This window comes from Xenopus laevis, chromosome 2L (genome assembly GCF_017654675.1).
Source record: "Xenopus laevis strain J_2021 chromosome 2L, Xenopus_laevis_v10.1, whole genome shotgun sequence".
NCBI classification, from domain to species: Eukaryota; Metazoa; Chordata; class Amphibia; order Anura; family Pipidae; genus Xenopus; species Xenopus laevis.
Window position 1 is genome coordinate 156,386,236 of NC_054373.1, and position 11,217 is coordinate 156,397,452.

Sequence of the window (11,217 nt, forward strand, 5' to 3'; positions counted from 1 at the left end):
ATTGCATATATGATCTGCCAGACAATAAGTAAAGAAATTAATGTTTTTAACACCAGGTATATGGCTTTGAGGATGCAGAAACAATAAATGTGTAGCCTTACAGAGCGTTTGTTTTTTTTTTTGGCTGGGGTCACGATCCCCATTTGAAAGCTGGAAAAGGTCAGAAGAAGAAGAAGGCAAATAATTAATAAAAAAAAGACCAATTGAAAAGTTGCTTAGATTTGGCCATTCTATAACATACTAAGGGGCACATTTACCATGGGTCGAATATCGAGGGTTAATTAACCCTCGATATTCGACCAGGAAATAAAATCGTTCGACTTCGAATATCGAAGTCGAACGATTTAGCGCAAATCCTGCGATCGATCGATCGAAGGATTATTCGTTCGATCGAACGATTAAATCCTTCGAATCGAATGATTCGAAGGATTTTAATACAACGATCGAAGGAATATCCTTCGATCTAAAAATCACAGTCAAGCCTATGGGGACCTTCCCCATAGGCTAACATTGACTTCGGTAGCTTTTAGCTGCCGAAGTAGGGGGTCGAAGTTTTTCTTAAAGAGACAGTACTTCGACTATCGAATGGTCGAATAGTCGAACGATTTTTAGTTCGAATCGTTCGATTCGAAGTCGAAGTAGTAGTCGAAGGTCGAAGTAGCCCATTCGATGGTCGAAGTAGCCCAAAAAACACTTCGAAATTCGAAGTTTTTTTAATTCGAATCCTTCACTCGAGCTTAGTAAATCTGCCCCTAAAAGTTAACTCAAAGGTGAACCACCTCTTTAATAGCGAAAAAACATCAAAATATAGGAAGGCCAGGATTTTTTCCCAGAAAAGATGGCAACCCTATTGGTACTACAGACCCCTTCGCACATTAGTCAAGTTGATACTGGGAGCTCAACACATTATTTCTACATATGTCACAAATGGTACATCTTTTATGTCAAGGTTAAAAGAGGCATTACTATAAGATCCATGAATAGTTCTACAAAACCTGTTTTGCTTTTCCCTGCCATAAGTATAATGTTTCTCTAATAAGGGCTGTTTGTCATACAGACCTGTCTATGGTTTGCTTGGGCGCATTGAATTTGCTTTCTCATTTACAAATTGCTGCATGGTCCTATTTTAAGTAAACTTTAAATTGTATTGGTATTTTACAAGGCTCCCATTTACAGAATATATATGGCCTTGTGAAACAAGATGAATTCCACATGTTTATATGACATTTCTTAACTACCTTGCAAAGTGCTTAAGTGCAGGGAAAAAATAGTTGCATCGTGGCTTTTCATTGGATCATTCCCTCATAAAGGAGATCTCATGTATAAGAGAAGGGTTAGAGAATGATCTTAGAGTTGATACCAGGGCATAAACAACCTCATGATTACCTCTCCTGTGTTTGAATGGAAGCTGGGGTGATATTGCTAGAGCAGAAAGTACAGCTGCACTTCCCTAAATTAAATTATCACAGTTCTCTGTTAAATAAAAGTGGGAATTTCACGCTTAAAGGGGAACTCCACAAAAACATAATTTAAGCTTTTTGAAAAGTAAACATAATTCTAAACAACTTTGCAATATACATCAATTAAAAAATATGCAGACTTTTCATGATATTTAATGGTTTGGAACAGTTCCCTAAGCCTAGCTCCCTGCTCTCCTGCTGAACTGTCTGACTACTTTGCAGAGCTGTCTGACTACTGTTACTTTGTATCAACAGCCAGCTGTCCTTAGCCTGCATCCTCCAAACCCCACAATTCCCTGCACACGTGATTTCAATAAGGAATGGAACATAACAGTGCAATGCATTGTGGGTTATGTAGTTCCTGCATGCTGTCTGTAAGCTGTGGAGAAGTTATTACAATTTGTAACATCAGTGTTCAGTCTCTCGTTCCCTGCCAGGATTCCAAATGATGCAGAAAGAGAAGAACTGTTAAACAGCTGGATTCAAGCATAGAAAATGGCATTTATTTATACTTTTTGAAGAAACAGGTAACTGTGATGGCTTTATTATGGGTTTCTCGTAATCAAAGTTAGTTTATTGAACAAATATAGAAAATAACATGCTTGAAGCATACAGAGTACATTAATCAAGAAATACGGTCAAGTAGTGTACAGATAGTGTTCTCGTATACATCACAAATAACAACAAATCATAAAAAAAAATTACTAACCATTGATAGTACGTATTTGACTAGATTTTTCACCAAACATTCCCTCAATGCTGCTTTATCGACATCACTTTCAGAACCATATAAACAAGCAAGATCAACTTTTGTTGTTTCCCCCATAAATAGGTGTAGGATCCAGCCATATCCATACAGGGAAGTTATAATACCGTAGATTGGGACATTTGTAAAACAAATGAAAGTAACTGAAAAGACATATCCCTCCTGGCAGCCTATTGCTTGTTAGTCAATTTGCGCAATATACTCCCTCCAAGGAAGCCAAATGGCCATATAATTATTATATTTATTGTTCAAAGAAGCTGTCAACTCCTCCATGAGACAGATATCATTAACTATTTGGAACCATTTATCTTTACAAGGAAGAGTGGTAGTCCGCCATAACAAGGGTATTTGAGATTTGGCTGCTATTAATAATTGTCTCAATAAATCTCGTTTGGAAGAGTTCACAGGTTCAAAATTGTGAAAAAGTAGGATAGCTGGAGCATCCCAGTTAACCGGTTCCCCAATAATGCTAGAACTAACCGCAAATACAGTATGCCAGTATGAATGTAGTAAAGAACATTTGAACCATAAGTGTTCCAGTGTACCAGGTTCTACCTTACACCTCCAGCATAAATCATTGTCTATCAAGCCCATTTTTTTAAGAGCTACTGGTGTCCTATACCATCTGGATAATAGTTTATAAGAGGATTCTTGCAGTCTATTACTAATGGAGCATTTATTGACATTCAAAATAATTCTATCCCATTCACCATCAGTCAGTGTAATATGAAGGTCTTCCTCCCATTTTTTGGTAAAAACAGGGTAACCTGGGTATTTCCTATTAAGAATCAATCGATACAATAATGATAGCCCATGTTTCAGGGGGGTTGAAATTATGCATAATTGCTCAAAATCAGTTAAAGGCCTAATTAAAGACCCTTTAGATTGAAGCGATTGTAGAAAATGTTTTACTTGGTAACATCTCCAATCATCTCTCTTGTGCCAGTTATCTTTTATTCCTTCACCTGGACCTAGGAGGCACATGAGATGTTTAACCAGAGGGTTAGACATGCCAAAAGCAGTATCATAGCCTGCATCCAAACAACCAGGCGGAAACTCCACATTATTAGATAAAGGCATCAGAGGGGAAGGGTAGGGTGCTAGCTGGTACTTACTATTAAGCCTATGCCAAACTGTTAAACTGTTATTAAGAAAAACTTGCGTCTTTGCCGCTGGAACTATGTGATCCTTACTTATCCATGGTAGGCTAGCCAAGGTACGACCTGTCCATATATTGTCTATGGTACGCCATTGAATCGGCGAATCTGTTTTAGTATATTCCAATATTAGAGAGAGGATCGCTGCCTGATAGTAGGATTCAAAATCTGGAACAGCAAGACCTCCCTTCCGTTTAGGTTGGTAGAGGGTTTTCCTGTTCAGTCTCCCCCTATTGGATTGCCAAATATAAGAAAATATCATACTATTCAAATCTTTAAAAAATGTTTTAGAAACTGCAATAGGAAGAGTTGAAAACAAATAGATAAATTTGGGTAGAACACTCATTTTAATACTATTAATTCTGCCCTTCCAAGTAAGATTTTTCTTCCCCCATCGCATAAGAGTAAGTTTAGTTTCTTTGAGAAGTGGTACATAATTCAAGTCAAAAAGATCTTTAGGGTCCGCTGAAATATATACTCCTAGATATTTAATCATTTTGTCTTGCCATTTGAACGGAAAGGAATCTCGAAGTTGTTTTTGAAGGGCTGGGGTGAGATTTATCGATAAAGCTTCCGATTTCCCCATATTGATTTTGTAATTTGATAACCTCCCATATAAATGAAGCTCCTTTAAAATATTAGGTAAGGAAACAACTGGATTAGAAACCAATAACAACAAGTCATCAGCAAAAACCGCTGCTTTATGATGCTGAAGAGGAGATTGCAAACCCGAGATATCTACATTTTTTCGTAGTGCCACTAATAAGTACTCCATACAGATCACATAAAGCAATGGGGACAGTGGGCAGCCTTGGCGGGTACCATTGCGGATATTGAAGGGTGCTGACAAAATTCCATTAACCCTAACCTGTGCTGAGGGTATAGTGTAAAGAGACATAATTTTGTCTATAAATAATTTAGGCAATTCCAGTGTCTCCAATGCTAGTTCTAAAAAGTCCCAACCAACTCGGTCAAACGCCTTCTCCGCATCTGTAGAGAGCAATAAGGATGGCGTTTTCTTAATGCTGTTCCAAATCATTCCATTAATTACCCTAATTGTATTTTCTTTCGCCTCTCTCCCTTGTACGAAACCCACTTGATCTCTGTGTACGCAGTGTGGTAGAATCGGTTTCAATCGCTGTGCTAAAATTTTAGTAAAAATTTTGAGATCTAAATTTAAAAGTGAAATTGGCCTATAATTTCCACAAACTGTGTGGTCTTTATCCGGTTTTGGAATAAGCGATATATGGGCTAACAAAAAGTCGGAGTTCAATGGAGATTCCTTGGATACAGCATTAAAAAAAGGGAGTAAGACCGGTATAATATTTGACTCACATAATTTATAAAATTTAGCAGTATAGCCGTCTGGACCAGGTGCTTTGTTTAGTTTCAGTTTTTTAATAGCGTCCTGTATCTCAGGTCCCGTAATAGGATCTGCAAGGGTTTGTCTATATTTGTCGGGTATGCGAGGGAGTGCATTCGAATCCAAATAAATTTTAATCGCTTCTCTCAGGGTAGCTTTCCCTTTTACTGAGAGTGTGTTGAGATTATACAGGCGCTCATAATACTCTTTGAAAGTTTCTGCTATTTTGTTGGGGGTCCATTGTAAATTCCCTGCCGAGTCTCTAATCTGTCTAACGTTGGCCTGAATTTGTTTACTTTTTAGTGCTTTAGCCAATAGTCTACCCGTTTTATTGCCATGTTCAAAGTATTTTTGTCTAACTCTAGATAGGACATGTTTGATTTGATCATTAAGTAATTTATGTAACTCTAATCTAGCCAATGTCAGTTGGTGCAGTAAATCAGTAGATTGGGTAATTTTGTGTTTCTCCTCCAAATGTAAAATCTGATCCATCAATTTTTGTGTCTGCTCCTGTCTAGCCTTTTTCAACCTGGACCCATGTTTAATCAAAATTCCCCTTGCCAAGCACTTTAATGCCTGCCATTTGGAATGTAATGATGCTGGATCAGTCTGTAGGGCTTCTCTATAAGTTGATAAAGTATCTTGGAGTTCCGTAATACAATCTATATCATCCAGTAGTGATTCATTCAATTTCCACCTCCAAGGAGTACATGGTTTGTGGGGTATCCGCAATTTTAATTGTACCGCGGCATGGTCAGACCAAATAATATTATGTATTTTTGAGAAGGAAATCCAATCAAGATACTGTTGTGACATCAGAATATAGTCTATCCTAGAATAAGTTTGTCTAGCATTAGAGAAAAAAGTATAATCTTTTTCATTTTCATGAAAGCATCTCCACGTATCTACTAGTCTAGCACGACTGAGAGTTCTCTTCACCTTGTTCAAAGTAGCAAACGGTAATGGCGAGATGCCTTTTGAATTATCCAATAAAGGATTCAAGACCATGTTCAGGTCACCTCCTATCAAAATTAGGCCTTCAGCAAAGGCTTCTAAAGTCCGTAGCAATTTGAGTAAATAATCAGCCTGGTGTGTATTAGGAAGGTAGACACTTCCTAATGTGCATTTGGTATTGAATAAAGTGCCCTTAGTAAATACATACCGACCTTCCTCATCTTTAATAGTAGCAGAACTGTGGTAGGTAATATGCTTATGTATACCTATCGCCACACCTTTAGTTTTAGTATCGGGATTGTTGCTTAAAAACCATTGAGAGTGACTTAAAGATATTTACCAAATTGTTGGCGCAACGACTGACCCCGCTATTGCCTAAGCTGATCCATTCAGATCAGGTGGGCTTCATTACAGGACGGCAGGCAGGAGATAACACTCGTAGGGCAATAGATCTTATTGACATGATTCAATCAAAAGGTACCCCCTCAGTGCTGTTGAGCCTAGACGCTGAGAAAGCCTTCGACCGGTTAGACTGGACCTATATGACTCAACTACTTCAGCATATGGGTTTTCAGGGCCCCTTCCTACAAGCTATCAAATTGTTATATACGACCCCGTCAGCCTACTTGAAGATGAATGGAGATGGTGGAACCCCAATACACATTAGAAATGGTACGAGACAGGGCTGCCCTCTTTCTCCCCTGCTCTACGCTCTCAGCATAGAGCCTTTAGCTGCTAAAATTAGAGCGCACCCAGATATTTCAGGTATAACCGTTGGCAGGGAGGAATATAAAATTTCACTTTTCGCAGACGACATTTTGTTGACTCTTAGTAACCCTTTTATTTCCCTGCCCAACTTACATGGTCTTCTACGACTTTATAGTACAGTGGCTGGATATAAAATTAATTGGGCAAAGTCTGAGGCCCTCTCCTTTCACTTAGAAGGGTCTTCTAAAACAGCCCTGCAAGCCGATTTTCATTATAAATGGCAGACTTCTCACATACAATATCTGGGAATTAAACTAACTCCGCACTATCATCAACTTTACCGAACAAATTTTACCCCTGTAGTGAAACAGATCACGTCAGATATGTCAGATTGGAAACAATATAACATCTCATGGTTGGGCCGTATAACTGCGGTTAAGATGTCTGTTCTTCCCAAACTGCTGTATCTCTTTGAAACTATTCCAGTTCAAATCCCCTCTTCCACTCTAGACCAGATTCAAAAAACGATATTTAGTTATATCTGGGGATCCACTAAGGCTAGATTACCTCGCTCCGTGCTGTTAGCGGGAAGAAGCCAGGGGGGCCTAGCAGTGCCGAATATTCGGAAATATTATGAGGCATCTCATTTACGCCAAACGCTAGCTTGGCTGCAACCGAATCCTCCCACTAGGTGGGCCACGCTAGAATCTGAATGGTTGGCTCCTTTCCATATCAGTAATCTGATTTTGAGCACTAAGCCTAAACTACAAATACCGGCCATGGCGCCGAAACCAATACAATTCACTCAATTTATTTGGAGACGTTGTCTTAAACTATATCGGATTTGTAAATTCCCTTCTATTTTAACTATACTTTCCGCTAATCCGGATTTTCCCCCGGGACAACGTAAAGCTTTCCATAAAGATTGGAATTCTTATTCTCTAATTAGAGTTAAAGATTTTTTTAGCCCTGTGGGGAAAAAACTGTATACGTATGACGAACTTCAATCGAGATGTAACTGGGGCCTAGATAAAACGATGGCCTATCTGCAAGTTAAACATTACATAACGACGCTACTTGGGCAGACACCAAACCTTCAGTTGACCCCATTTGAGAGGGTGTTAGGGGGGGATTACCCCTGTAAAGGTCTCATCTCTCAATTATACGGATTAATGAATATGCTGCCGGAGGACCCTTTTCCCAAACATTCTTATATGCGGTACTGGGAATCTGAATGGGATAGGGAACTGTCCCTGAATCAATGGGGTAAAATTTGGGAGAATGCACGTAAAATAGTAGTTTGCACTCAACAAAAAGAGAGTGTATACAAGACTATGATGAAGTGGTATCTTACACCTGACAGACTCTCCAGAATCTATCCACAATCCAGTCCTATGTGCTGGAGAGATTGTCAATTTAGGGGCACACTTCACCATATTATGTGGACTTGCCCGAAACTGTCTGAATTTTGGGTGGCGGTTTCCGGGTTAATATCCTCGGTCATGAGAACTCCCATTACTATTGAGATGCCCAATTTATTGTTAGCACTCCCAGTTCCGAAATTGTCGAATGCGGTCCAAAAATGGATCAACCAAGTAGCCACTGTAGCACGGTTGGCTATTACTTCCAAATGGAAATCGCCAACGGTCCCTACGATTCAGGAGGTCATCTCCAGACTCGATATAAATAGGAAGTTCGAGGAAATGACAGCTCGGATAACCGATACCCTGCAACAACACAATGATGTCTGGGGGAACTGGGAGTACTACAAAACCACAATAGCTGATGTGACCTAGTTTCCCCGCTCTTGGTTTTTTCCACTGGGCATGGTTATTCCATTACTGGTCTCCATATTTTATTTTATTTTGTTTTGTTTCCTTTCCTTTCCTTTTCTCTTCTTTTTTCTTTTTCCTTTGATCTCTTTATGGTTCTTTCCTATCTTTTCTCTCATTACTGTTACAGTATTGTGATAATAGTCTCCGGCTGTATTGTTTTAATAACTGCTGTGACTGTTGTACGAAGACAAGCAACATAATGTGTCGATTACTTTACTTGTACTGTACTGAGAAAACAATAAAAATTTTAAGTTACAAAAAAAAAAAACCATTGAGAGTAATTACTAAACTTCTCTAGTACATTATCTTGTCCTCTAAGGTGGGTTTCTTGTAACATTAATATGTGTGCTTTTTGCTTATACATTTCCCTAAACAGTTTACTCCTTTTTTCAGGAATGTTCAGCCCATTGATATTCAAGGATATTACATTGACTTCAGCCATTGTTAATCAGGTAAGTATGAGACTTAGCATGTGCAAAAAGTATGGTCTGAAAGTAGTCAAAAACCAAATTAGTCGTTGCAGCACTGCTTGGTACAATGGTAGTAGAACCGAAAAATAAACATCTATTAAACTTAGTTAACGTAAACAAATCAAAATAGTATTGGGGTAATAGGAGCCCTCTACATGAGTGGCTAGGAATCGACAGAAAAGGTCTGTCGGAAACCCCTGGGGGGGTGGTAATCACCATAACCATGGCTGTGTGGGCTCGCTGTCGCCACACCCGGTGTACAAATCAATAAAAAGTATAAGTATGGCCTAACGTGAACTACTAGATTATGACTAAAGCAGGTCTCCATAATATGCTACAAAAACTGTAAAAGAATTTCAACGTTGAGTAGAATCACTCACATATCATAGCAGTCACCTGAACAATAAGGAACTTCTCAGAAAAAAAAAAAAAAAAATTAAAATAAATAAGGACATGAGAAAAAAAATACCATAACCCTGGTTAGGGTGGATGAGAATAGAGAATGTCCATTGTTCTTGTCAGCCGTCCGGTTTGTGGCACTTTTCTGGTGTCATTTTGTTCTTTTTCTTCTTACTTTTAGGTGTGGATACGTCAGTCCAGCTTTCTTTATCGGGCAGTTCCGGGATAGCAGGAGCCAATGTAAGTTTTTCCCATTCTGACAGGTCTGGTTCCTCAATGCCACATATTTTGCAAAATTGGGATACGTCATCAGGATTTGAGAGCGATGCCGTTCTTCCCTCCTTGGATACTTGTACACCAAAGGGATACGTCCAGCGATATAGAAGCCCCTTGTCTTTCAGCTTCAGAAGGAGTGGTTGTATAGATCTGCGTTGCTGTAATGTGTACCAGGAGAGGTCCTGTAGGATAATAACCTCCGAGTTCATGAAGGAAACGGATCTCAATTTCCTAGCTTTAGCTAGAATTTCCTCCTTCAGACCAAATCTGGTAATACAACAGATAACATCTCTGGGTTTATCCTTGGGGGTACCCCTGGGTTTGAGTGCTCTGTGTGCTCTTTCCAAATCAATATCAAATGAAGTTGGCTTGTCTAGCACTTGCCGAAATAGTTGCGACACAATGTCCATAAGGTTTTCCCCTTCAGGCTGTTCCGGGATTCCCCTGAGACGGAGATTATTGCGTCTCCCTCTATTGTCCAAATCATCCAATCTCCTCTGCATCGTGGCAATGACTTTTGTGTAATGCGTATTAGCAGCAGTCAGGGCCTCCACCGTAGTTTCCACACAGTCATTTCTAGTTTCAATTTCTAGAACACGTGAGTGTAGAGAGGCCATCTCCGTTTTTATGCCAGCTATTTCCTCCTTCAACGTGCTTTTAAACTGTGTAATCATGTCAGCTAAGTCCGTTTTAGTAGGAAGGGATTTTAAATGCGCAATTGTAATCTGTTCAGAACTTACAGATTCGCTGTCGGACTCATCAGCGGGACTTCTAGCATGCCGTGGCGCCATCTTGGATCCCTGACGACACTGTTCAGAGTCTGTCGATGTGAAGAACTGTTTCAATAAGCGCTGTGAGTCTTTCGCTTTAACGCTCCTGCATTCCTCACCATCATATTCTTTAGTTTTACCATGTTTGCCCATGATTCCAATCCACAGCAGGCGTGACACCGGGTTTGTGTAGCGGAGCTCCGGTCTTATGCGACTGCCATGCTCGGCGGTTAACCACGCCCCCCTATTATGGGTTTCTGTGGGCCTCTTTATCATATTTTGGTTTGGAAGGCCTAAAAAGGTACAAGGGATATACTTCTGTCTCCTCTGGTAAAGAACTTCTTAAGGCAAGGTTCTCCTCATGCATCTTGGGTAAAAGCTACTCCGCATGGGAAGACGTGTTCTGGAACCTTGCACCTTAATCAACAAATAGTGTACAGAGTGCAGTATATTGGACACTTGTCTTTCCCATGGTGTTCTGTTTACACAAGAACCTTATCAACCAACAAAAAATGTTTAATTGTTTGGAAAACTATGCATCCAAACAATGTAGGTCTCTATAAAACTATATTGCATAAAACAGCCCATATGTAAAACCATGTTTCATCTAACTAACAATTTTCATAATAATATACTTTTTTAGTAGTATATGTCATTGGGTAATTCTAATTAGAAAATTGCCATTATAAGTACAAATGGGCAGCCCCATAATACATATCATACGATTCACAATGCACACAAACAAACCAAGGTAACGCATACATGTTAGGTCACATGAGCCAATTACTGAACAAAGGGCAGCCGATAGGAAGGGCATGAAATGCGTTAGTTTGTACCACTTTCCCACTGCCTTTGTAATCACATAATGGTTTGAATAAAAGCTGCCTTTTAAAGAAAATTGTAGCGACTCCGTGGGGTGACTCGGCCAGCGCTGAAAGGCGATGTACAGAGAGCGTTGGGCGAATTTGACCCGTTTTGCTTCACCAAAAATTTGTTGCCAGCAAAATGTCGCCGAAACACATTAAAGTCTATGGGTGTCAAAATGTTTTGTTTTATTTT

At 39.5% G+C, this 11,217-nt stretch overlaps 1 long non-coding RNA gene across 1 annotated transcript; it reads left to right on the forward strand.

Moving 5' to 3' along the window:
- The first annotated feature begins 8,589 nt into the window (after positions 1–8,589).
- On the forward strand, positions 8,590–10,733 carry LOC121399663. Its single transcript, XR_005965248.1, has 3 exons — positions 8,590–8,695; positions 9,294–9,352; positions 10,122–10,733. It is a non-coding gene; the product is annotated as an uncharacterized LOC121399663 (long non-coding RNA).
- The last annotated feature ends 484 nt before the right edge of the window (positions 10,734–11,217 follow it).